General features: G+C 37.6%; 1 protein-coding gene across 2 annotated transcripts in view; it reads left to right on the top strand.

Moving 5' to 3' along the window:
* Window positions 1-25963, top strand: part of HIBADH (3-hydroxyisobutyrate dehydrogenase) — a 115814-nt gene that overhangs the window by 26036 nt on the left and 63815 nt on the right. The window lies entirely within an intron of this gene.

The following is a 25963-nucleotide window of genomic DNA, read 5'->3' as shown; positions in this document are numbered from 1 at the left end:
ATTATGATTTTCCAATAATACCTAATTTCCATAATTTCCAAATTTTCCAAAATTACTGTGTAATCAGATACCATATACATACATGCATGCACACACACATACATATGTGTGCATTAATATACACGTATATATGTAATTAGTTGAAGACTTGTTTCTAGCTGGAGACTTTCTAGAAAGGCTGGACTGAAGAAACCAGTCATTTGCTCAAGACCAAGACTAGATTTTTTTTTATTATTTTCTGTAAAATTCTAACGTAATCTGAGGAGGAAAATAAAGATTGCTAAATGGAAAGTTGTCCTTTATAAAATCATCATCTCCTTACAGTGTTAAAAAATAGCTAACAGCTAGTGTGGTACGTTGTTACAGTAATGACCTTTAATGACTCACATCTCTGAATCCACTCTGTGTATCCATTCACTCATAGACTCTGAGTTGAGCTATCTGACTTGCTTTGGCCAGTGGTATATTAGCAAATGTTACACAAGGATAGACTTGAAAAGCACTTGGCCCTGTCTTGCTCATGGGGACTTTTCTGCTGTCACATAGAGAAGCCTGGATTAGCCTCCTAGAGACAGGCACTAACCACCAAGCCTACGAGTGAGGCCATCTTGACCATCCAGCCAGAGTCACCTTCCCAGATGACTGCAGCTGTATTACTGAGCTCAGGCAAATGAACTGCCAGCTACAGTTGTCCAAATTGCTCATCTACAGAATTGTGAGCAAATAAACCCACTAAGTTTGGAGTGTTACGTAGCAGTAAATAACTGATGGAGCCAATATGGTTGATATTTCCATTCTTCTGTAGAAGTGTTTGTTGCCTAATGGATCGATCAGTATGCCGCCTGTGCTTACATAGTCATAAGTGTCATAAACCCCTTCTGAAGGAGAATGATAGTACCACAGTTAGCATAAAGGCCAACTTTAATGCTAAAGCTAAGACGCTAAAATGAAGCTTATTATTAAGCCAGTCCAGGAAAGAGTTTTGTTTGCTGCAAACTGGTCCGACTTGTATCTCTGTATTCCTGATTACAAAGGAGAATGTTTGCCTAAATGCTACTGAAGTAGCCACCCTGATATGAGATACCTCTATTTCGTAAGATCTGGAAAAGTAAGTTGGTAAAACTTCAGTAAATCTTATGGTGTTTTCATGGACTTGCTGGAGTTCAATATTAAATAGTATGTATAGCTTTTAAGTGTCTTTTGTGCTCTTAGAATTTTTATTAGTAGAAGGGACTTCAGTAATAACTTAATTTGACTTTGTTATTTTACAGATGGGAAATTGAGATCGAAATGAGGTTAAGTGATTTGCCCAGAGTTCTCTAGCTTGATAGCCAATCTAGACTAGAATCTTCTCTCCCAACTCAATCTGAGGATCTTCCCACACTCTGTTAGACCTTTTCTCCCTTTAGTCCCACCCTGTGGTGGCCTTTCTCTTTTTCAAAGCAGTGGCCTACTGTTAACACCATTTCTAACAATTTTACCTAGTGGCTGGTCCTCTCTCTTCTGTCTTGCTAACTAACTAGCACTGCCGTGTAGTAAAACCTTTGGTGGGGAGGTGAAGGGAGAATTGCCTTCTTTTCTGACTCACAGAGGTTGGCTTCTAACCTGGAAGAGGCCTAACATTTCTGTTCCAGTCGTTTGAGAAGCAGTGGTTGAGACGACATTATTCTCAAATCTGGGGACCTCTGCAGAGATCAGAATAGTCCTATTGTATTCACCCCATCCCGAAATGTTTATTAACTGGCTTCTCAGGAGTCTTTTGTTCTACTGATGAGTTGGGATAGAACCAGAGTTTTTTGGGTCTTTCATGTCTTTCATGTGGATCCAATGTTTTGTTTAATCAAATAAATGCCCAGAAAAAGAGTAAGTAGAGTAATATTTTGACACATCCCTAACATGTTTGAATGTGACTAGGATAGGATCTGTTCTGAGGTTTAAGGAGATGGAGTTGACAGGATTATAACCGAAGGCAGTGAAGCTATTTTCCATGCCCTTCTTCTGTGTCCCCATAGTATAGTATCTTTGCCGCTGCAAGGCCCATGGTGTGATTCTTGTTTGTGCCCGTTTCTTCCACTGCTAGACTCTGAAGAGGGCAGATGTCTTTCTCCACTTTCTATCTCCAGTGTATATCTCCTGGCGAGCATGTAATAAAGTATGATGGATTACATTAAAGATCTTCTGGTTTCTAGTTTTTTAATTTCAAGATTAATGTCAAATATTTTGAGCTTTCCTGCAGTTGTTTCCTCACTCCCAGGCTGTACTCCAGCTTATTTATCTCCAGATCATTGACCTCTCTCTGAAGTTCAAGTATCTGCCCTGCATTGTAACATCAGTAAGATATTAAGTAATTACTGTGTTCAAAATGTTATATTGTAATATTAGATGCCATTGGGAAGTGTGATTATGATCACAGGGCTGGGGGTAGGATAAAAGAAGTAGAATAGTAATTCAGAACAACTTAAAGAGGAAGTTCTTGCATTAGAAGTTTAGGATTTAGGAAAATATACTAACAAAAATGATGTATAAATAGTTACACAGTGCAAAATAATGTAGCACAGCAGTCTTCTCAGTACTTAGCAACCAGAAAGGGAACTCTTCACTAACAGTTTGATCATAGCAACATGTTGGGCATTGTAAAGAAATACTGTCTTTGTCCTTTCTGGGGTGGCTATTAATACTTTGACTTTTACCTGTATGGATATATAGAGAAAGAATAATACCAAATTCGATTTAGACAGTTGATTCTGGGGCAACAGAAGAAGTTTTAGTTCTGGAAATGGAAAGTTTATGTTAAAGGTTAACTACAAACCTCATAGGTGATTGATTCCCAGTTACATCCACGGGAACGAACTAGTGGAATTTGGAATTAGATTTTACAGTTCGTTAGTGACTATTCTTTAAGCAAAGAAAAAAGGAAATCTGTTAGTTCATACAATTCTTTTATCACCTTTAGTTTCAGTTTTTGTTGTACTGTTAACAAATTCAAAGTTCACTTGATATTAGGCTCAGTTGGTTAAGCGTCTAACTTCAGCTCAGGTCATGATCTCGTGGTTCACAAGTTCGAGCCCCACATCGGGCTCTGTGCTGTCGGTTTGGAGCCTGGAGCCTTCTTCAGATTCTGTATCTCCCTCTCTCTCTGCTCCTCCCCTGCTCGCACTCTGTCTCTCTCTCTCCCTCAAAATAAATAAAAATTAAAAAAAAAAAGTTCACTTGATATTAGGGGTAGCCTAGAACTTTAGGGAAAGAAAGGAACTCTAAAAATGAAGGTTTAAAAAAACTGAAGGGCTTGTGTTTTTTTTCAGTGAAATGTACTTAAAATTATTATACAATTCCTGCAAGATTATATACTGTTTTCTGATTATACCCTCTTTTTATTATGCTGACAGTACCTTGATTGCAAGGGACATGCTTCACTCTTCATTTCATGCAACAAACATTTATTGAGTACTTTTCTGTGGTGGGTATGGTCTAGGTGCTGGAGTTAGTGCTTTGAAAACATGAAAAGTCTTTTGTCACATGGAGCTTATGAGTTAGTAGGACTAGAGAGAGTAAACGAACAAAAATAATTTTAATGGTAAGTCCTATGAAGAAAAAAAAAAGCAGAGTAAACAGTTAATGACACAGACTTAAGGGGAAGGTCTTTTTACATAGAGTGGACAGGATGCCTTCTCTGGGGAAGTGGCAGTTAGGCAGAGACGTGAAGGCATAAGTCTGGGGGAAGGGTATTTCAGCGGAGGAAGCTGCTCGAAGGGCTCTGAGGTGTGAACAAGCTTGGTAGGTTTGTAGAACATTTATCTTTGTATCACCAGGACTTGGCAGGTAATTGTATTCAGCGTCCATTGAACTGACTCACCTATAAATTGACTCCCCGTATGTCTAAAGCCATGCCTTCGTTTATCTGTGGTTATCAAAGTAAAGCTAACTAGGCTGTTATGTAAGTTAGCCCATGACACTGGCCTCAGATATGATGCCTTAATCTATTTCTCCATCTTGTGTAAACCACGTCTGTATGAAAGTTGTAATCCTTTAATAGTCAAATGTTTTGTCACACCATTTTGGATACATGCTTTTTTGTTTGTTTTTGGAGAGGGTCTGCTACTGTAAGGTTAGTTCCAATTTGATCAGCTCTCGTGTATAATGAATGCTAGACATAAAGCAAATTAAAAACTATTGTTTGTGACTAATGACCAAATACTGTTCAGTGTGTTCCAAGGGCGTAATTAACAGCACTTAACTGTGCTTGAATAATTGAAGAAGAAACTCACTGATTGCCTAATCTGTCTGTAGAGTTGCCCAGAGACCTTGAGTTGAAGTGACTCTGAGGTGGCACTTGTGCTTAGCCCAAGGCTGTCTGAGCCGGCAAGCCTCATTGATTTGCTACACCAGATTGCTCCAGTTAGGGATTAATGTCAAAATTAAATAATTGAACTGGTGTGTATGTGTTTCCCTACCGGGAACCCAAATTTTATACTCTATTTGGCTGGGTTAAGTTTTAGTAATTTGTTTGAGGTGTTCTTAGAACACGGAGTAGTGAGCACAAAACCTATTAAGGGATTTCTGTTAGAGTCCTGGACTTGCTTGCTCAATTCCTCAATGAAAGTCTCACACACACTCCATTCTTGTTTTTAAAACAGTGAACTGGGCATCTACTGTTTTTCCACCAGATCTGTATCTAATTTAGGGTAAAGGGACCACAAAAACAAAACTTATTTCTATTTTGGCACCTAACACCATCATAGTTAAGGATTTGTTGGCATTTCATTAAAACATTTTCTTAGAGAGGTTTATAACTTGGCAGATTTACTTGCCTTTGGGCTGCAGCATTGCTATTTCTGTCCAAAAGTAAATGCTTTCACCAAATTTCATACAACTGAATTTGCGTGGGTATATGATGTGTGCAGAGGGAAGGGCTCTCCCAAGAGGTCTTTTTTTCAAGTTGTCACACAAGCTGTTCGATTAAACAGTAGTATTGGGTGCGGCATTTACTCTTACATTTTAGTCTTAGCTCAGGAAGATTTTATTTTTTAATGTTTGGAAATAGGTTGATTTAACGTGGTTAAGATAATTCATTTTCATGAGTCCTTCCCTTTAAAGAACGGTACTACTATGATTTTTACTTCTTTTTACATGACTGGCTTCTATTATAAAATGTGAAAGCATTTTGTGGCAGGGGTGCCTGGCTGGCCCAGTCGATAGAGCATTTGACTCTTGATGGCCCCACGTCGGGCGTAGAAATTACTTTAAAAAAAAAAAAAAAGAATTTAGTGGCACCTGGGTGGCTCTGTCAGTTAAGCGTCTGACTTCAGCTCAAGCTATGAGCTTGCAGTTCATGGGTTCCAACTCTGCACTGGGCTCTGTGTACAGAGGGCCTTCTTCAGATCCTGTCTCCCTTTCTCTGCCCCTCCCCCGCTTACTCTCTCTCACTCTCTTTCTCTCTCTCTCTCAAAAATAAATAAACATTAAAAAAAAGTTTAAAAAGAGCGTTTTATGGCATTGACTTTTGTAGGAGAGACTTGAATTACTCGGTCTTGAAAAATATTAACTAAAATAAGCCTTTCCTTGGCCTGTTTTCGTGGTATTTAAAGCTTTAGTAACTCAGGGCGCCTGGGTGGCGCAGTCGGTTAAGCGTCCGACTTCAGCCAGGTCACGATCTCGCGGTCCTTGAGTTCGAGCCCCGCGTTGGGCTCTGGGCTGACGGCTCGGAGCCTGGAGCCTGGAGCCTGTTTCCGATTCTGTGTCTCCCTCTCTCTCTGCCCCTCCCCCGTTCATGCTCTGTTTCTCTCTGTCCCAAAAATAAATAAACGTTGAAAAAAAAAATTAAAAAAAAAAAAAGCTTTAGTAACTCAAATAATTAAAAATTTTCCTTAACTTTGTTTGATGGACAGATCCATTTCCTTAAAAGTGACCTAAAATTCATCAATGCCAGCACACTAGAAATGGGTTAATTATGTCAGCCGTTTACATTTACCCACAATTTTACTTATCGCCTTATATTCATTAAGTATCCTTTTTGCCTCTGGAGGATACCTTTTTTTTTTTTTTTTTTTGCCTAGGATTTTCTCCAGTTTGCACAAGTAGTTCAGAAATGTTTGGTAAATAAATTCCAAGGATTTCTTTGAAATTAGTCCCTAAGAAGAGGTGCCCATAAAAACCTCTTTTTACATTCTCTGGCAGGCTTAAGACTCCCTACAACATGTCACGGACAGGAGTCCCTATATAAGGTGTTAATGAGTTCTTAACACGTTTAGAGAAGACTGCTGACTCCCTGCCCAAGGTAGCATAGTTGAGGCAGCTTTAATAATCCGTCTCCTAAGAAAATAGTAGAAGAATGGCTTAGAGAAGGCCAGGTGATCAGTTCACTCAGTGCTTGTGTTACTGTTATCATTTATTGTGAGTAGTAATTACTATTGCTAATAACAACCTAGTTTGTTTCTCAGAATTTACGCTCTTGCGGTTTGCAGTTCCCCGTCTCCAAATCTGCAGGCCAGGTTTTAATTGCCGCGCATTTAATTGCATTGACATTTCCAGTCAGGTAACCATTACCAGGGTCGATCCTGCCAGGCTCTGTCCTGTGGTGGAGGGACACTGTGTTCTCTTCACATGGTTATGTTGGAAAGTGCATGGATAAGGCAGGGGTCCTGTCTGAAGTAATCCTAGGGTATTTTTAATGTCCTTTAATTGCCATTCAGGATGTAAGTCAGACCAGACACAATTGGGTCTGGTCACAGTTCAGAACTGCCGTGTGGTGTTTATATAAAGGTAAAGTATATTTAGCAAATAAATCCCCTGAAGCTATTCCTTATATAATTTATTTTTTATTAACATCTGTTGATGGCTAAGCAGTGTGAAATTAGTTCCAGTATACGTTGTGTATTATGTCTTTATTTTGTTTGACTTGTGATCCCTGGATAGCACTGGGGGTAAAGTGGGAGGAGGAAACGGAATTACGAATTTGACGAGGGCCTTGTCATTGCCATCAGACCGTTATCAGACTTATTTGTGGTTTTCTAGACGTCTGATTTTCTTTTCTTTTTTAGATGTCTGATTTTCTTAAAGATAGCTTGATAATGTTAGCAAAAGTATAGTAAGTTGAATTTAAATCCTTCCCTCTCTATATTTGCTGTATGGTTCCATTTTGTCTTACGTTGCTTTGGGTGTTTCAGTTGTGAGAATTTTAAATTTAGAGGCCCATTTCATAGTAAGGACCCTTCCATGAGAGCCAGTGAAGGGATGGCAGCAGACTTACCTTCTCGTCTTCCTTCCTGGTGATTTAAACTTGACCTGAAGGTAGAAGGTTTTTGTTGTTGTTTCGTATATAGGTCAGATTACTTGTATCACTGTGAGAGATGTGGACTTTTTTAGAGGAGTATTAAGAGTTTTAAGATTTGTCCCTGACATCTTTTTTATTGAGTTATTGACTGTTAGTTATGGTCATCAGAATGTTTATCCCTCGTGGTCTCTGGGACGGCATTGTTCTTAGGGAGGTCTTTAAAAACGAAACATAATATGAGACTGGGCATACAAATAGTTTTATCATTAATTACATTTCATTTCCCTTAATTCTTACGTGTTAGGGTAATACGTGTTCTCAAGTGACCAACATTTTTAATGTACTGTGTACATATATTAAAAGAGTAGAAAAACAGTCTTGGCAGACACTGAAATGGTTAATTGGCTTTTCCAGCCAAGATAGGTTTGTAAAACTTTCTGAAAATTAAGAAATGGGAGGGAAAGAATTTTTTTCTTCATTAATGCCATATTTTTATTAACCCTTTACCTATAAAGTGTAGTTTTAGGCCATAAACATCTTCTTGCAGCACTTTTTCATTAGACAAGCAGCTAGAGGAAGAATAGTTGATTTACTTGTAATTGTCAGATATCTGCAAACATTACAGTAGTTAAAAGAATTATTTTGACATAAAATCCTAAGTAGGGATGAGATTTTTTTCTAAAAGCGAATGATAATTTTGAGAAAGGAATCCAAGCAACAGCGTAATAATGACTTTGAGATGTGTTATCTTTAGTAGCAAACCTTTAAAAACAGCATTAAGAAATATTTGATGATTTCTCATGATCTTTAATTGGGCTGTATTTGTATATTCTTATTAGTACTTGTGTAAAATCAACAGCTTTTCGTGATAAGGCATTTACATGTTAAATTTTGCATACGGCTCTATTAGAAATAGATGGAACAACCCTGGATATTTTAAAATTAATAGGAATAGCCTAAATTTGATTCAGAAAAGTTACTTTATGTGACATTCAAGGGCGAGTGGACAAGGGCAAGAGAGAGGAGAGAGAGGCAGGCAAGGCAGGAGCACGTGGGGACGAGAGAGCAATTACATTGTCCTTTTCCATTTTCGCTGGTAGTTTGGAGTAAAATTGTAAAGTTAAACTTTTTGGAATTGTTACTACCCCGAGTGGGAATATAAACTATATTGAACAAAATTTATTTAGCCTGTTAAAAAGTCCACCTAAAACTATAGTTAATTAGTTTACGTTATTACATCACTTCTAGTAGAGGCTCAAACTGGTACAGAGTAAGGGGAGCTCCGTCAGGTGAGCTGACTGCTACCCATATGCGGCTTTAAGATAATGATGAGTTTAAATTTCCTCTTAGAGCTAAGTGAGAATAAAACTGGAGGCAATAAATACTCTTGGCCAAAGCCATTAAATGAAAAAGCTGGGAATTCTCCAGCTCTTGACTTAAATTGTTTGTTTATCAGCTGGCGCCTAGTCTGGAGTCGAGAGCTGGAGATTTCTATCTGTGACAGAACTTTGAAACTCTTGCAGGACACTTTCATTTCAACTTAAGGTAACTTGAGTTTATAGCTTTGGCTTTAAAGATTACTAATGATTTACTCATTTCCTTACCATTTAACCAGAGTGGACTTTTTCCCAGGAAGGGATCTGTGTTTATTTAGGGCCTTTGTCTGCGGAGGGATTAAAAGGCAGCCCACCAGCATTGTGAACTTGATGGTAATAAAAGGTCACCAAAACACACCATAAAAACATTCTTACCATGGAATTAATTATACAGTGTAATTTTACAAAGCAGCTCGGTTACTCCATCCTTGCCGTCCCCCTACCCCCGTCCTTAAACATTTCATCTTTTAAAAATTGAAGTTTTGGTATAATTTAGGCTTTTGAAACAATATTTTGCTGCTGTTATGGTATTTAAACATTGAAGCAATTGTCACTTGCGTTTAATTCCTTAAAAATTTTAAGGTTTTTTCAAGAAAAATGATCGTTGTTGTTAAACTGTGGGATGAATAACTTGTTTGGGAGAGGGTAGAGTACTCTAAGGGATGGTTGGAGTTTCAGCAGCTCAGTTTCTGAAAACCTAAGACTAGTTAAGAGTTTTTTTTGTGCCACCAGGTGGCATTGCATCCAAACCTGCTTGTGATAAAGGGAGGTTTTCAAAATAAATTCTTTTTTGTTCAAGAGAGGTCATAATCGTTTTTCTAGATTTTGCCTTTGAAGTTGGCTTAAAAATACATCTGATACCAAGGTTGATTAAATGTCTCCAAAGACCTGAAGAGATTTCTGAATGCTGCAAATGTTTGCTTTTAGGTGGTGAATATTGAAAGTAAAATGTTGATACATGTGCAGAGGATTGCTAGTGGTTTTTTTTTAGGTAAAGCGAACATTTAACAGTTGGTTATTTTTGTTTTGCTTTTCTAAACACTCGAGAGAGGATCCTGACTATAAAAACCCTCACAGATGTTGCAGAGACTCCCCAATTCGGCAAATCACCCCTTCCCCCAACGCACACACACTCAAACCCACCCCAGCCCTTATAAAAAAAAAAAAAAAAAAAAAGTGTCAGCAGGTTTCCCTGTATGGGAATTTTTAAAAAGAGGGAAAGACCTCTGAAAGGTGCAAGTGGGTCCTTCTCACAAGCCTAACTATGAGATTCATTAGGCAGTCCATGCTCATGTGTTAAAAGCTGCTTTTGGGAAAGTAAATTCTTGCAGTTTCCTGTACTGGTTTTGAGGGAGTCTTTATAGTCTTTCGAAAACAGCTCATTTTAAGAAAGTGATAATGTAAAAGCAAGAAAAAAAAAAGCCCTCATTATAAATTTTATAAAACTATAATTTTTAAATTAAAATATACGTTGCTCTTTTTTTATGAACCTGCATATATTAATAAACTGTACAGAAACAAATTATTTAATACAACCTATCTAGGTGCTATGATATGTTGTCAGAATAAATAAGGTTCAGTGTGCACTCTGTTGATTTTTACCCTTTTAAAAAGTGTATTCACCATGCAGAGATGTTTAATGCTTAGCTTTGATCATTTATCAAAAAGCTTTATGAAATTTTACTCATTTTGTATTCCTGCCTCTTCTGTCGAGGCTTCTTAGAAGTGTGCACAACCTGTTTAAGAAATGTATATGTTTTCAAAGTAAATGTTTGACCTCCCACCTTGATGTTCCTGCTTTTAAACACACACACCCATACCCCCCCCCTCTATATTTTGAATAACTTGATTGAAATGTGTGTTGTACTAAAACTAAATATATACAAATTTCAGTATTACAAAAAGAGAATTGTGTTTTAACAATTATAAAAATTTAAAAGTGGCACATTTGAAAATAGTCTAGACAAAGGTACTCAAGACATTTGACCCTGAATATTTTACTTTTAAACTTGATACAACAGTCTGTTTCTTAGCTTTGTTGTATGCTGATATTCCTACTTATTTAACATCAAAAAGCTGTAGTGGTTTCTCTTTATAGATTGTGCCTGTGTTCTGGAATTGCCTCCTGCTGCCCATGAATTGCTTCTTGGCTTGTTTTGTTAGAATTTCTCACCAGGGTTTTTGTGAGCTATGTAGCCAACATTAAAAAAAAAAAAAAAAAAAAAAAAAAAAAGAATTTGATACAGTAGACTGGATTAGTAAAAATTATACTTACTATTCATAATGGTAACTGAGTAAACCTCTTGGATCAGCATATCAGTTTTATGTAATGAAAGCCCATGCAAATCTCATGTAATAATATGCATATATAAAATTGCCTACAATGTCTCTGTTTTTCTAGTTATTTCTGTAATATTAAATGACTTTTTTTGCAGAAATTCCAGAAACCTACTTTTTCATTAAAAAATAATAGGAAAAAAATCCTTACTCGTTTCAGGGTGTGTGTAATTTGGTAATGGAGCATTTAGATTTTGGCTTCTTTCATTTCAGTTGGAAATAGTATTGGTGTAAGTGAGTGTTGCCATGGGAACCTCCACATAGATATAAAAGGCAAGACTGTCTAAGTGGAGGAGGAGGGGCGATGTACTAAAATACCACCGGCCTAAATGATCTATTTTATATGTATGTTGGGGGGCGTAGGGGAAGCTAGTTTGAGAAGAGAAGAAAAAGTGGTGCAAAGTAAATGTTAAAAGTTAAAATCATGCACTCATACTTATGGAATCGCACAGTTGGAAGTGTTGTAAATTTGAAATGTGATTCTTAATGATTTGTGTCATTTGCGTGTGCTGGGAGTCTTTGCATACCTTATTTTTAAACTGTGTTGACTAAACGTGTTTAACTTAACGTGATTTTAGATAAAATATTTAATAAAGTGAAATTTGGTTGGAAGGTTAGGATTTTAGTCTCTGAGATGGTTTGATTGTAACTTTATTAAAGATAATTATCATACTTTATTCTTTTTCAGATATCTGAACAATTTCTTAAATCTACAATTTTTGGAGACTTTTGGCTTTCAAAGGAAAGCTGGCTTTAGAATATTTTTAATATTAGATTTCAACATTTAAATACTTTTAAATATTACTCAAGGAAACAATGACTTACTGTATTTGCATGTATAATGTATGGTTTTCTGGAAAAAAAAAAAAGGATGGAACCAGCAAAAGCAAGCATCAAATCCTTTCCTATCCTTTTAGCAGCGCATGTGTTGCTATTAATCAAGATGGTTAGAGAACGGCCGATTTAACTGCATATAAAATAACATTTTTGTTTTTTGTATATTTAGGTTACAAAGAACAGTGAAATTGTGCCCAACATGAGTTAGCGTGGTAAAAATGCACCATCATCATTGTACTTTTAACACTATAGATTCTGGTTGTCAGATACACGTGTAAAAAAAGAAAAGACATTAACCTGGGAAAAACGGTTTAAACTTACCTTTTTAGTCAGTCCAGAGAAAAAGTGAAGCTGCCAAGGTAATAAAACATCCAGAAGTTTTTAAAATAAAAAGAGTAATTTAAATTAAAAAAGGGAGGCGGGAGCCGGAGAAGAAAGAGGCTAAAAAAGACAGCACTCCGCTCCCCAGGCCAGGCAGCATCTGATGTAAATTAACCCCAGTGGAAGTGTATTGTTTCCAACTCTGCAAACAATGCCGGGCATCTCTTCCAGAGGCGTGGGTGTTGGAGTGGACCAGAGGGTGTTGAGAAGTTGAGAGTAAGAGGTGGTGACGAGTTTAGTCATCAGGGGATTCTGTGGCATAGAAAACAACAGGGTTGAGCGCAAAGAATGAAAAAGTATGTTTGCATATAAAGTTAACCCAGTTTAACCTTCAAGAGGTAGGAAATAATTCATAACTGTGAGAGAATGCTTAGTTGTCAATAATCTTTTAAAGAGACTGAGACCTTAATCTGCAAAGTGTTCAGCAACCAAGATACCCACTCCGAGGTGTGCTTTGGCATAGGGTATCTGCTTAGTTTTAGACTTCTTAAAACAAAACAAGAAAAATACATTTCTTGGAAAAATAGATAATAAAAGTGATAAAAAGTCAAGCTTATCAACAAAATAAGAGAATGAAAGTAACAGCAAAAACATCTGTGTTGTTTTTCAGTTTTTGTCTCCTGCCCCCCCAGCCCCGCCCCCATCCTCCAGCTTCCTTGAGAAAAAAATCTGACCGTTTTAGAGTGGAAAGCGTAAAATTGTACATGGCCTTATCAACAAATGGATTCAAAATAGCATTACTTTAATTTAACACCTTAAAAAAGTTTCATAATATAGAATTTTCTAGGAGAAAGCAACTGATATTTATTATTAAGTACCTTTGGTATTTCAGGCTATGATGCTGGGTAGTTTATGTATTTTAAACCATTTAATCCTTATAGCAGCCTCGTGAAATGCAGATTATCCTTATTTTTTAGTGAGGAAGTTGAGGCTTTTTTAGGAAGGGACCGCATGACAACATGTACTTACTGTAAGAATGAGCCTGATGTAGCAAAAAGAAGGCATTTTAGGTAGAAGATTTTAGAATATTGTGATAGGACTAATAACTTCAAGTGTGGCACTTGTTTAGGTAGCTAGGCTTTGATTTGTTTATTTAAAAATGGAATCAGTAGAAATGCTTTTTCACGCTCCATTGATAGCACCATTGAGTGACATACTCCGTCTCAAATCAAAATATAGAAGGAATTAGTAGTCGACTAAAAAAGTCCATGCAAGTAATTGAAAGCAGTTTTGTTTTTGGTCTCATATGCTTGAATCTAGTCAACCACAGGAATAAGAGACAAGAAAATGTGGAACCGGAAGTAAAAGCCATTAAGTTTTAAACCTAAAATAACTTCCTTGGAAGGTCTTTTAGAAGTTGGGTGTTAAAAAGAGCCAAAGGGTATCTTATTCAGGGCAGTTTCACATATGCTTTCTCTTTTAACTTGTGTTTTAAATTTGTTATTTTCCAAAATAAATTATTTAGTCACAACTTTTTAAATACCAGAAATTGGCCTTTGTAAAATATCCATTTTCAGTGTGCTTGTAGCCTTTTTTGGTATATTTATAGTATTCAACATTAAGATTTAAGACTGGTAGTGTATAAAGCTTATTGTGCAATAATAATAACAATGAAGTATACTGTTTAGTCTTATTTGACATTACACCTACCATTTGGTGTTTTACTGAATTATAATGTGTTGGGAATTGATGATTTTTATCTTCTCAATATTTTTTACCTTTCTCAATATGCACAGTTCTTCAGTCATATTACTAAAGAAATCCGTCTCAACAGCTTTTAACAAAAAACCTTTAACAATAGTGCAGGGGTGTGTGTGTGTGTGTGTGTGTGTGTGTGTGTGTGTGTGTGTGGTGTGTTTTATCCTGAAGGTAACTCTGAAAGATACTTTCTGCACCTAGTTCAGATTATGTTAAAAACAGTGAACAAACAAACCCATACTCATCATAGTCTAACTATACGACACAGGTTTCACTGAAGGCTGTAAGGAGATCTGAGGTTTATGACATTTTGCTTTGCCACTTTTTCTCTGAATTTTAAAAAAAAATCAAGTTTGCCGAAGTTTGAAATGCTAGTGTGTATTTGGAGAATAGACGGAACCCTGAGAATTTTAGGTGTTCAAATGGTCTGATACGTCTGGTTTCATCCTTACAGATTTCTAGCTCCAAACATGATTGGCGGTAGTTTGGAAAGATGAATGAAGAGGAGGAGCCCTTTCCCTCATAGTGGCCTGTTCAACAGGGAAAAACAAACCACTACTCTTGTTACTAGAGCTTACAGCAGTGAAGAAGAGCCTCATACCAATTCTCAGGGGTTTTTTTTTTTTTGGTAGTCCTGTGTGAAGCTTCTTTTATTTCACTTTGCTCTCTTTCTTCTTCTTTTTTTTTTTTTTTTAATTTGTTTTTAATGTTTTTATTTATTTTTGAAGGAGAGAGAGAGGCAGAGCATGAGCGGGGGAGGAGCAGAGAGAGAGGGAGACACAGAATTTGAAGCAGGCTCCGGGCTCTGAGCTGTCAGCACAGAGCCCCATGCGAGGCTCGAACCCACAAACTGTGAGATCATGACCTAAGCCAAAGCCGGACGCTCAACCTACTGAGCCATCCGGGCACCCCTTGCTGTCTTTATTCTTAATATTTCCCACTTGTTATATCCAAATTGTTTCTAGAAATGCTTACTAGATAGATTGTTGTGAAGGGAAAGGGTAGAAAAGGCAGAGCAGAGAATAGTGGCAAGAAATGTCTGGTAAGAAAAAAAGCGCTATTCTGACTCTGGCCCTTACTGGGGTAAAGTTCCAAGAGAGTAAGGATTATTACTGGTCAGCAAATCATCCAACTGGATAGTGATGAAAACTGGAGTTTAGCCAAATGTATTTTTGTGTGGTTTTCCTTTTTTCCTGCTTTTGGTTGTGGGTCATCTGATTATGACAAGATGAAGTTCAAATTTAGTTTTGCTTAACCTCAGTGATGTTATCTTTCTAACCAAAGTGGCCAATGATAATGAGATTCTTCATCAGGAAAAAAAAAAAAAAGGAGCAATCTTGCTCTTTATCTGTGTATCAGTTTTAAATGGTGATGTGGTTTTTGAAGATTGAGGTTGTAATTTTTAAAAGGATGAACTGTGATATTTCAGGAAGCATGCTAATGTGAGCATACAGCAGTGTTCTTGTGTTCTTCCGATGATAATGGGGAAACTGTAGTAATGAGGGTGAAGAAAAGTAAGGACCCCAAAAGAAAAATACCCATTTTGTTTTTGTTGTTTAAGGGAGAGAACTAGAGAATTTATAAGTACTCTCAATTATATGTGGATGTAAAGTTTAAAAAAATGGGGAAAGAAAGCGCTTTAGAGGGGCGCCTGGGGTGGCGCAGTCAGTTAAGCGTCCGACTTCAGCCAGGTCACGATCTCACGGTCCGTGAGTTCGAGCCCCGCGTCAGGCTCTGGGCTGATGGCTCAGAGCCTGGAGCCTGTTTCCGATTCTGTGTCTCCCTCTCTCTGCCCCTCCCCCGTTCATGCTCTGTCTCTCTCTGTCCCAAAAATAAATAAACGTTGAAAAAAAAAATTAAAAAAAAAAAAGAAAGCGCTTTAGAATGCTAATTTTGATGTCCATGCTGAACATCCTTATGAAGTATATTTACAAAACAGTTGAACCCCAAAATCAACTCGAAATAAATTCCCAAGTAAGGAGTTGCTGGTTTTTATTTTAATTTGCAGTGTGTGTCCTGTGGATATGAGGTTCACAACTGGGGAATGAGTTTTGGGAGAAGGTGCTGTGGAAATGAGCTGTTTGTGGTTTCACGCTCTAACCATTTAGTATTTCCTACTTATTTTCCATTGAGAATCATAGACGTGCATCTGTGTGGGTGTGAATCTTCACCTGGCACTTCACCTCTACCCTGCCGGACAAAATGTTAGCATGTAAGAAATAGGAGGTTATTTTTCTGGTATTTTCCTTCACATCCCATAGTAACTTCAGTTGAATTTTTTTCCAATCGTTAACAAAAATGAAGGTTGATAGACTTACCTTTTACTTATGTCTGATATTAAATGTTCTCGAATTTTTTATATGATACCACAGTATGCACAATTACAAAGAGAGGACCAACAGATACCTACTTACAATTTTTCAGGCAAATCTTTTGTTTTTCATGCAAACATTTTTTTTGAAGGGAGAAAAAAACCTTTCTGAATCCACCCCCCAGTTTTTGAGTCATTGATACTTAATTTTTATTTGCATTATTTTACTTTTCCCTGCTGCATTTTAGTCATAATTTTAAAAACTAAAAAAAAGTAAATGTAAAGGATTCAAAATGAAGTTTAGGATGAAAAATTTTATCTAATTGCTTCTGTGTTTCGTTTGTTTGTTTGTTTGTTTTCTGTGTTTCCTACTGAAATTCCTTCCTTTCAACCCTTCTTTAAATTGGACTCGAGGAAGGCATTTAGTAAACTTTTTTTCCTGGACCCCAAACCACAGCTTTGATGGACTCTTAAGGTCATCCTCTCAGATGTGAACTCATGTCTTTGATATTGTGTTTGCTTTATGATGGGCTCCTTAATCTTTCCCAGTGATGATTTAAAATGCATGAACGGGATCATTCTCATATTCTGTTAAGGTGTTCTGTATCTGATCTTGGTTTGACAGGGGTGATTGTGTTGTTGTATGTCTAGTTTGAGTTGTACTTACTTTTTCTTGATTGTGTTTCTGAGTGGGCATACTCTTTGCTTTGCTTTTCAGTGTTCACCCGATACATAATTATTGAAATGAAATGGCGATAAAGCCTGTGTGGGAAAGAAGCCCTCGTTTCCTGTCTTTGTTGGCACTGTGGGTTCTTAATCTCCTAAGAGTCTTGGGATGTAGATCTGTACATCACAACCAGGGGTGGGTAGTTTTTATGGCAAGGAAGAGGGGAAAAGATAGTATTGAAGCAATTCCTGTCTAGGTCTGCAAAGTGCAGATTGCATTTCTCTTTCAGTGGTGTTAGGTTTATGGCCCTTTTTTTGGAAAGTGCTATTAAGTGTTTGGAGACCTTTATCTTTCTCTGTTTTGTTGTAGCAGATGGAGTTGTCCTCTGGTGGTTTTGCTAGGTATGATAAATGTTGTACTAAAACTGCTTGGTGGAAGTTTGATCTGGAAAGATTACTGGTTTTTTTTGTTTTGTTTTGTTTCAGTTTCCTGAAGAAAATGGAATCATAGTACTCAGACTGTTGGAGGGCAACAAGCCCATCAACAGATCAGCAATAATAACACGTACTTTTCATTGATGCTTGTGATTTTTTTCCTCTTCTTTTAAAAAGGTTTAGGAGTAAAAATGAGAAATGATCAGTTTTGTCTGAAATAATATAAATGGCAGAAATTATCAAGCCTTTTCCCTCAGAGCGTACAGGGAAAGATGTCTACATGATGAAGAATTGTTCCTAGTTTGCAAAATAAGAATGGAAGCAGAGAGGTTATGCAGTTCTCTTGTATTTCCAGAAAGATTATTCAAGGGATATGGTGTCCTTAGTTTTATTGCTAAAGAGACTTCTTTGTGCATATTTCTAATATTCTAAGAGGCGTGTCTCTCTTTGGCCATACTTTTTTTTAGTTTAATTCTGATTAATTTGACTAGTATAACTTTTATGATATCTACTTCTAATAGCTTTTATGCAGATCTGTGGTTTATCCACACTGGAGTTGAGAGGTATTAGCCACCACTTAGATATTGTATTGAAACAAATGCTTGCTCCAATCCTTTTGACAAATAAACTTGTCTCTAAAAACATAGGAAATCCTAACCTAACTACCTGGCTTTTGAAGACATTTTTTTTTTTTTTTTCCTTTCTTGAGGGATTCTCATTCTAGATCAACTGGATGCAATCTGGGTATAAAGTTGTAACCTGAACTGAATCTGTGGGGTGATTTGTAGATAATTATCATCCTCGATTTCAGTTATTTGCATTAATGAAGTGTTAACTTAGGGAATTAAAAGCTGACTCGTTTTTGTATCTGAAACTTCCTTTTCTAACTCCTTTATCTTTTATGTTCTAGCTTTGCTTTTATAGAAGCAACATAGTGAAGGATAGTAGGAGTGTCCACAGTCTTGAGCCCCTTCTTTTCACTAGTGTTGAGGAAAAGTGGTGAACCATATTTGGAATACTGGGTAGTCTCAGTGGTGTCTGAAGCGCACTCAGGTCTTTGTGGTTACAACACCTGAGGTAGAGGATGCGAATGAATCTGGTTTATTCTGGCAACACTTCCCACAGTGGGGGGTTAGTAGCATGTGTACCTGTTGGAAGATTACTGGCTTGCAGTGTCAAGTTTTTCCTTTTACTGAGGTCGCTAGGAAATCAAAGGTAGATTTTGGCACCCAGTAATAATCATCATCTTCCCAGCCTTCCCTCCTACTGTATGGTTTCCATTCTCACTCGTAGCTTTCACTTATCGTGTATTTATTTAGTCCTTACTGTCTGCCAGACACTGGGATACATGGTGAGTGTGAAGGACCCGCTTTCCTTCCGCTTAGTGCTTACAGTCCACGTGTTTGTGTCATAAACTATCTCAGCATCCTTTTTGGAGGAAAGGATATGCATTAATATGGATTAATATTAGTTAATATGGGTTCCCAGGGCCATCAGCTTTTCTTATCACACTTCTCTCTATTTAAAAAAATCTTCCTCTGTATACTTGTGTTCCTCCTGCTTTTGTTTTCATGTTCTTTGCTTGTTTTTCCCTTCAGAATTTTTTCATGAAATGAATACTCTTAATGTCCCATTTCTTCCTAAAACTTTTCTGTATTCTAGTTGAATACCGCATCTTTGTATTTTAAAAATATTTCATTATGTGATTCTGCGTATGCACACTTTTAAAAGACAAAAATGGGATTCTTTTTTTGCAACTTGTTTTTCGTTTAATGTAGCTTAATGTGTCATCATATATAAAAGATTTATTTTATGCTTTTTAATTATTCTGAAGCATTCTATTAAGTGGACAGACTTCTGCTATTGTGAAAAGGCTACCCTGAATATTCTTGAACATACATCTTTTCATGTACAGTATATGTATGAATTTATCAGTAAGAGAAATTCTAAGAAATGGAATTACTGGGTTAAAAGCTTGTGTATCTTAAGTTTTGGTTGATGTTGCCAATTTTTTCACCAAAGTTTAATCTATTAACAGCATAGGAAGCTATTTATTAATGTTCTTGTCGACACTGTCTTTATATTTCTCTTCCAGTCTGATAGTGAAAAAATGGTACAGCGTGGTTTTGATTTTCTTTCTTTCCTTTTTTTAAATTCCAAATTATGAGTTTGAGCTTTTTAAGAATGTTTCCTGACCATTTGTTGTTTTTTTTTTCAGCGATTGTGTCTTCTTATCCTTTGAATATGTTTTTATTGGATTTATTCATTCAGCATATATTTGTTGAGTACTTAGGTGTACTGGGCACTGTGCTAGGCATTGATTGCTTCCAGTTGATGTGTATGAGTGTCAAATGCTCATTTATTCAACAAGTATTTATCAACTATCTACCATGTACTATTAGTCTAAGCCTGGGAAAACACCAAAGAGAAGTAACCCCCCAACACTCACATACACATTCCTGCTCTTAGGGAGTTTATACTTTAATGAAAATATGTGTAGGGAAATATATATGTTACAAATCTATTCAGCCAGTTCTTTTTTCTGTATTCATTTTGTTTGTAGTACTTTTTGAAATACAGAAGTCTTGAATTTAAAAAAAAAAATTTTTTTTAACGTTTATTTATTTTTGAGACAGAGAGAGACAGAGCATGAATGGGGGGAGGGGCAGAGAGAGAGGGAGACACAGAATTGGAAGCAGGCTCCAGGCTCCGAGCTGTCAGCACAGAGCCCGACGCGGGGCTTGAACTCGTGAACCACAAGATCATGACCTGAGCCGAAGTCGGACGCTTAACCGACTGAGCCACCCAGGCGCCCCAGAAGTCTTGAATATTTATGTCATTGAATTTGTCAGTCTTTTTAGGGCTTCTGACCTTTTTTTTTTTTAAAGAGCTTTTCTTTTATATTGTTTTGCTTGTTTATGGAGTTACCATGTCATTGTTTTTAATTTTATTTTTAATTTTTTAAAATTTATATCCAAATTAGTTAGCATATAGTGAAACAATGATTCCAGGAGTAGATTCCTTAATGCCCCTTACCCATTTAGCCCATCCCCCTCCTAAAACCCCTCCCATAACCCTCAGTTCTCCATATTTATGAGTCTCTTCTGTTTTGTCCCCCTCCCTGTTTTTATATTATTTTTGTTTCCCTTCCCTTATGTTCATCTGTTTTGTCTCTTATGGTCCTCATATGAATTAAGTCATATGATTTTTGTCTTTCTCTGACTAATTTCACTTAGCATAATACCCTCCAGTTCCATCCATATGGTTGCAAATGGCAAGATTTCATTCTTTTTGATTGCCGAGTAATACTCCATTGTGTGTATGTATGTATATATATTTTCTTTATCCATTCATCCATCGATGGACATTTGGGCTCTTTCCATACTTTGGCTATTGTTGATAGTGCTGCTATAAACATGGGGGTGCATGGGTCCTGTGGGTAAATGCCTAGTAGTGCAATTGCTGGGTTGTAGGGTAGTTCTATTTTTAGTTTTTTGAGGAACCTCCATACTGTTTTCCAGAGTGGCTACACCAGCTTGCATTCCCACCAACAGTGCAAAAGAGATCCTCTTTCTCCGCATCCTCGCCAACATCTGTCGTTGCCTGAGTTGTTCATGTTAGCCATTCTGATAGGTGTAAGGTGGTATCTCATTGTGGTTTTGGTTTGTATTTCCCTGATGATGAGTGATGTGGAGCATTTTTTCATGTGTCGGTTGGCACATGATGGGTTGTCTTCCTTGGAGAAGTGTCTATTCATGTCTTTTGCCCATTTCTTCACTGGATTATTTGTTTTTTGGGTGTTGAGTTGGTGTTATCGATTTTGGATACTAACCCTTTATCTTATATGTCATTTGCAAATATCTTCTCCCATTTTGTCGGTTGCCTTTTAGTTTTGCTGATTGTTTGCTGTGCGGAAGCTTTTTATTTTTTTTAATTAAAAAAATTTTTTTAATGTTTTATTTATTTCTGAGACAGAGAGAGAGAGAGAGCATGAGCAGGGGAGGGGCAGAGAGAGAGGGAGACCCAGAATCGGAAGCAGGCTCCAGGCTCCGAGCTGTCAGCACAGAGCCCGATGCGGGGCTCGAACTCACGAACTGTGAGATCATGACCTGAGCCAAAGTCGGATGCTCAACCAACTGAGCCACCCAGGCGCCCCAGAAGCTTTTTATTTTGATGAGGTGCCAGTAGTTCATTTTTGCTTTTGTTTCCCTTGCCTCTGGAGATGTGTTGAGTAAGAAGTTGCTGCGGCCAAGATCAAAGAGGTTTTGCCTGCTTTCTCCTCGAGGATTTTGATGGCTTCCTGTCTTATGTTCAGGTCTTTCATCCGTTTTGAGTTTATTTTTGTGTATTGTGTAAGAAAGGGGTCCAGGTTCATTCTTCTGCATGTCGCTGTCCAGTTTTCCAGCACCACTTGCTGAAGAGACTGTCTTTATTCCATTGGATATTCTTTCCTGCTTTGTCAAAGATGAGTTGGCCATATGTTTATGGGTCCATTTCTGGGTTCTCTATTCTGTTCCACTGGTCTGAGTGTCTGTTCTTGTGCCAGCACCATACTGTCTTGATGATTACAGCTTTGTAGTATAGCTTGAAGTCTGGGATTATGATGCCTCCTGCTTTGGTTTTCTTTTTCAAGATTGCTTTGGCTATTCGGGGTCTTTTCTGGTTCCATACAAGTTTTAGGATTATTTGTTCTAGCTCTGTGAAGAATGCTGGTGTTACTTTGATAGGGATTGCATTGAATATGTAGATTGGTTTGGGTAGTATCGACATTTTAACAATATTTGTTCTTCCTGTCCAAGAGCATGGAATCTTTTTCCATTTTTTTTTATGTCTTCTTCAGTTTCTTTCGTTAGCTTTCTATAGTTTTCAGCGTAAGGGCTTCTGACTTTTATGACTTGTTTCGAAAGGCCTTATCCTCGCCAAGATTGTAAAATTAAAAAAAGATTTACACATTTTTCTTTTGCTTTATGTTTTTATTTTTAAAAATTTAAATTTTTGATTCATTTGGGATTTATTATGGTGGAAGGAATGGGGTGAAGATCTAGCTTACTTTTTCTTTTTTCTATTTTTAAAAAATATTTATTTATTTTGGGAGAAAGAGTTAGAGAGAGCTAGTGGGGGAAGGCCAGAGAGAGAGGGAGAGAGAGGATCCCAAGCAGGCTTAGCACTTGTCAGTGCAGAGCCCGATGTGGAGCTTGATCCCACAAACCGCAAGATCATGACCTGAGCCAAAGCCAAGAGCTGGCAGCTTAACCAACTGAGCCACCTAAGCACCCTCAGATTATTTTTTCTTTTTTAAATCAATGTATTGAGAGGCGCCTGGGTGGCTCAGTCGGTTAAGCGGCTGACTTCGGCTCAGGTCATGATCTCGCGGTCCGTGAGTTCGAGCCCCGCGTCAGGCTCTGAGCTGACAGCTCAGAGCCTGGAGCCTGTTTCAGATTCTGTGTCTCCCTCTCTCTGACCCTCCCCCATTCATGCTCTGTCTCTCTCTGTCTCAAAAATAAATAAACGTTAAAAAAAATTTTTTTTAATAAAAAAAATAAATGTATTGAAAAACCCATCTTTCACCATTAATTTTAGAAACTCCATTAATTTCATATACTCAACTCCCACATATATTTGGCCCTATTCTGAGGTCTCTCTACTCATATTTATATCTCCTTGTTGATTCTTTCATAAGCAGGACATTTTTTACTTTGTGTCGCTTTCTTTTCCTGTTTACCCTACCTGGGAGGGTAGTCTTTTATTGGTCGTTTCTCCTTTTCAGAATTCTCTGACTATTTTTGTTTGTGTATTCTAAATAGACATGAGAGTCATTTTATCATGGTCTTCCCAAAACATTCTATTAATATCTTGATTGGGATTGCATTGAATTTATGGATTAACTTATGGAAAATTGATATATCTACACAAGCAAGTCTAAGAGTAACATTTATTCATTACTGGTATCTTTTATGTCTCTTACTAGGATTTTAAAGTTTTCTTCATGTGTATCCTAAACATTTCTTGTGCAGTTTATTTCAAAGTCTTTTTGTCTTTATTATTGTTGTTGGTATACACGGAGCCCTCTCTTTTCCCTTTTTTTTTCTTTATTTTTATTTTTTTTAATTTTTTTTTTCAACGTTTATTTATTTTTGGGACAGAGAGAGACAGAGCATGAACGGGGAGGGGCAGAGAGAGAGGGAGACACAGAATCGGAAACAGGCTCCAGGCTCTGAGCCATCAGCCCAGAGCCCGACGCGGGGCTCGAACTCACGGACCGCGAGATCGTGACCTGGCTGAAGTCGGACGCTCAACCGACTGCGCCACCCAGACGCCCCTCTTTTCCCTTTTTTAAAAAATATTTCCAACTGTTGTTTGCAAATATGAGAAGTATTGATTTCTACATATTAATTTGAACTCAAATTCCTTTTTGAATTCTCTTACGTTTTAGTAGTTGTTCAGTTGGTTCTCTTGGATTTTCCAGTTCTAAAAATGATAATTTTGCTTGTTTTCTAAATTTTAGATCTTATTTCTCACATAACTAATTACATTGGTTGATACTTCCAGAACAATGTTGAATAATAGTAGTGATAATAATGTTTGTCATGTTCCCAATATTAATAAGAATGCTTTTATAGCTTTGATCATAAACACAATGGTAGCATTTGGTTTGAGGGAGATTTAAAAAAATATGTTAAGGAAGTATGCCATGATTTTTACTTCATGGGTGTTTTCATTATTCATTTCCTCAACAGATATTTACTATGTTTCTAGTATGGGTGGACACTACCTTGGCACTGGAAAGTGAACAATCAGCAGAGGCACGGTCCCTGCCCTAATGGGATTTATAATCTAGTTGAGGGGAGACAGATACTGATTTTATCATGAAAAACTGTACAGTATTTTTGTTACTGTGATACAGTGGGGATACATTGGGCTAAAGAGTATATAGATAGGGAGATTCTCTTGGGGGTCAGGAAGGTCTTGTTGGACAAAGTAACCATTGATTTGTGGCCTTCAAGGGGGAATGAATCAGGCACAGGAGAATATTCCAAACAGAGGGTGGCACATTTGCAGGGAAGCGTGGTGGTGTTGCTGCTCAAGAGTTGGGCTGGCCTTGAGTCTTGCTACTCATTTTGTTCTTTTTTAAAAAAAATTTTTTTTTTTCAACGTTTATTTATTTTTGGGACAGAGAGAGACAGAGCATGAACGGGGGAGGGGCAGGGAGAGAGGGAGACACAGAATCGGAAACAGGCTCCAGGCTCAGAGCCATCAGCCCAGAGCCTGACGCGGGGCTCGAACTCATGGACCGCGAGATCGTGACCTGGCTGAAGTCGGATGCTTAACCGACTGCGCCACCCAGGCGCCCCATCATTTTGTTCTTTACACTAACAACACTGGGAAACCTTGAACACGTTAAGCAGGGAGGCAACATAATCAGATTTGGATTTTCTAAAAGAGAGTAAAAGCTGGGAGACTAACTGGGAGTCTGTTACGTAACGATAGGCCAGGCACAGGAGGATGGTAGCTTGAGCTAGAGTCATGGCTTCGGGAAAAGTGGTAATATGATTGTGTATTCGGTTGTTTTCCTCCAAGTACTTTAGATTTAGGCATTACAAGGTCAGCCTATGAAATTCACTACACTAAGAGTAACTCCTAGCTTGGATGGAGCCAGGTAGAGGTGCAGCTTTTGGGCTAAAAAATATACAAGTTGGTGCCAATAGTTTGCTTTATTGTTTTTACTCCTGTCCGCCATTTCGTCCCATCTTTTCTCTTTTTGTTTCCTGACTAAAAATCCACTCCCTTTTCATCATATTTCTGTTCTTTATTCTTCCATGTCCCTTCATCCAGCAAGCATTTATTGAGCAGTTCCTGTGTATGTCCTATACTCTGCTGGGTGCTGGGAAAGATATGAATGGGCCCTTAAGGTCATCATAATGTATTAGACGAGGCAGAGGCATATTCATAAAGCAACGCATTGTATTAAATGTAACATACACAACATTCAAAATGAAGTTATTGATCTAGTTAGGGACATCTCATGATTGACTTTTTGGAATAGATGAGGTCTAAATTACATTTTAAAAGATAAATAGAAATTTGCTAAGGGGAGAAAAGGAGGCCTGTTTTCAGGCCGCAGGAATACAGCATGTGCAAGGACACAGAAGCATGCAGTAACATGATGTTTTTGCTTAACTGTGGCAGTTTGATACTTCTGAATTTTGACATTTCTGGTTGTAAGGGGAGGGGGAAGTGGCAAGAATGAGATGGGCCAGATTGGCGAGACGCGGGAAGTTTCTTCCAGAATCACTGTATTCACAAAAGCATTTACATAGATTGGGGGCAGCGGGTAGAAAAGGATCGTATGAGAAATTAAGGGAGTAATATGTTTAGTATTTGGAAGCCCCTAACTGCATGTTAAAAAGGTAATGTCTCTCTTCCTAGGCTAACAAGCAAATTGTTAGACTGTTTCAAGAAGGCAGATTTAGTTGTACTTTTTTAGAAAAATGCCATCTTTGTAAATGCCTTCCGTTGTGTCTTCTGCAAATACTTGCAGGTAATAAAAGTAAATGATGAAAGCACCTGTGTTGCTCACAGAGGCAGCCAGAACTTGCAGGCAGCTCAGTGACATAGAAATGAGTTGACAGGGCCCAGGTCCTCACCAAACTT

Source organism: Felis catus, chromosome A2 (assembly GCF_018350175.1).
Source record: "Felis catus isolate Fca126 chromosome A2, F.catus_Fca126_mat1.0, whole genome shotgun sequence".
In the NCBI taxonomy this organism is placed as follows: Eukaryota; Metazoa; Chordata; class Mammalia; order Carnivora; family Felidae; genus Felis; species Felis catus.
The sequence above is the reverse complement of the archived record's forward strand: the minus strand, read 5'-3'. Positions and strand labels throughout refer to the sequence as shown.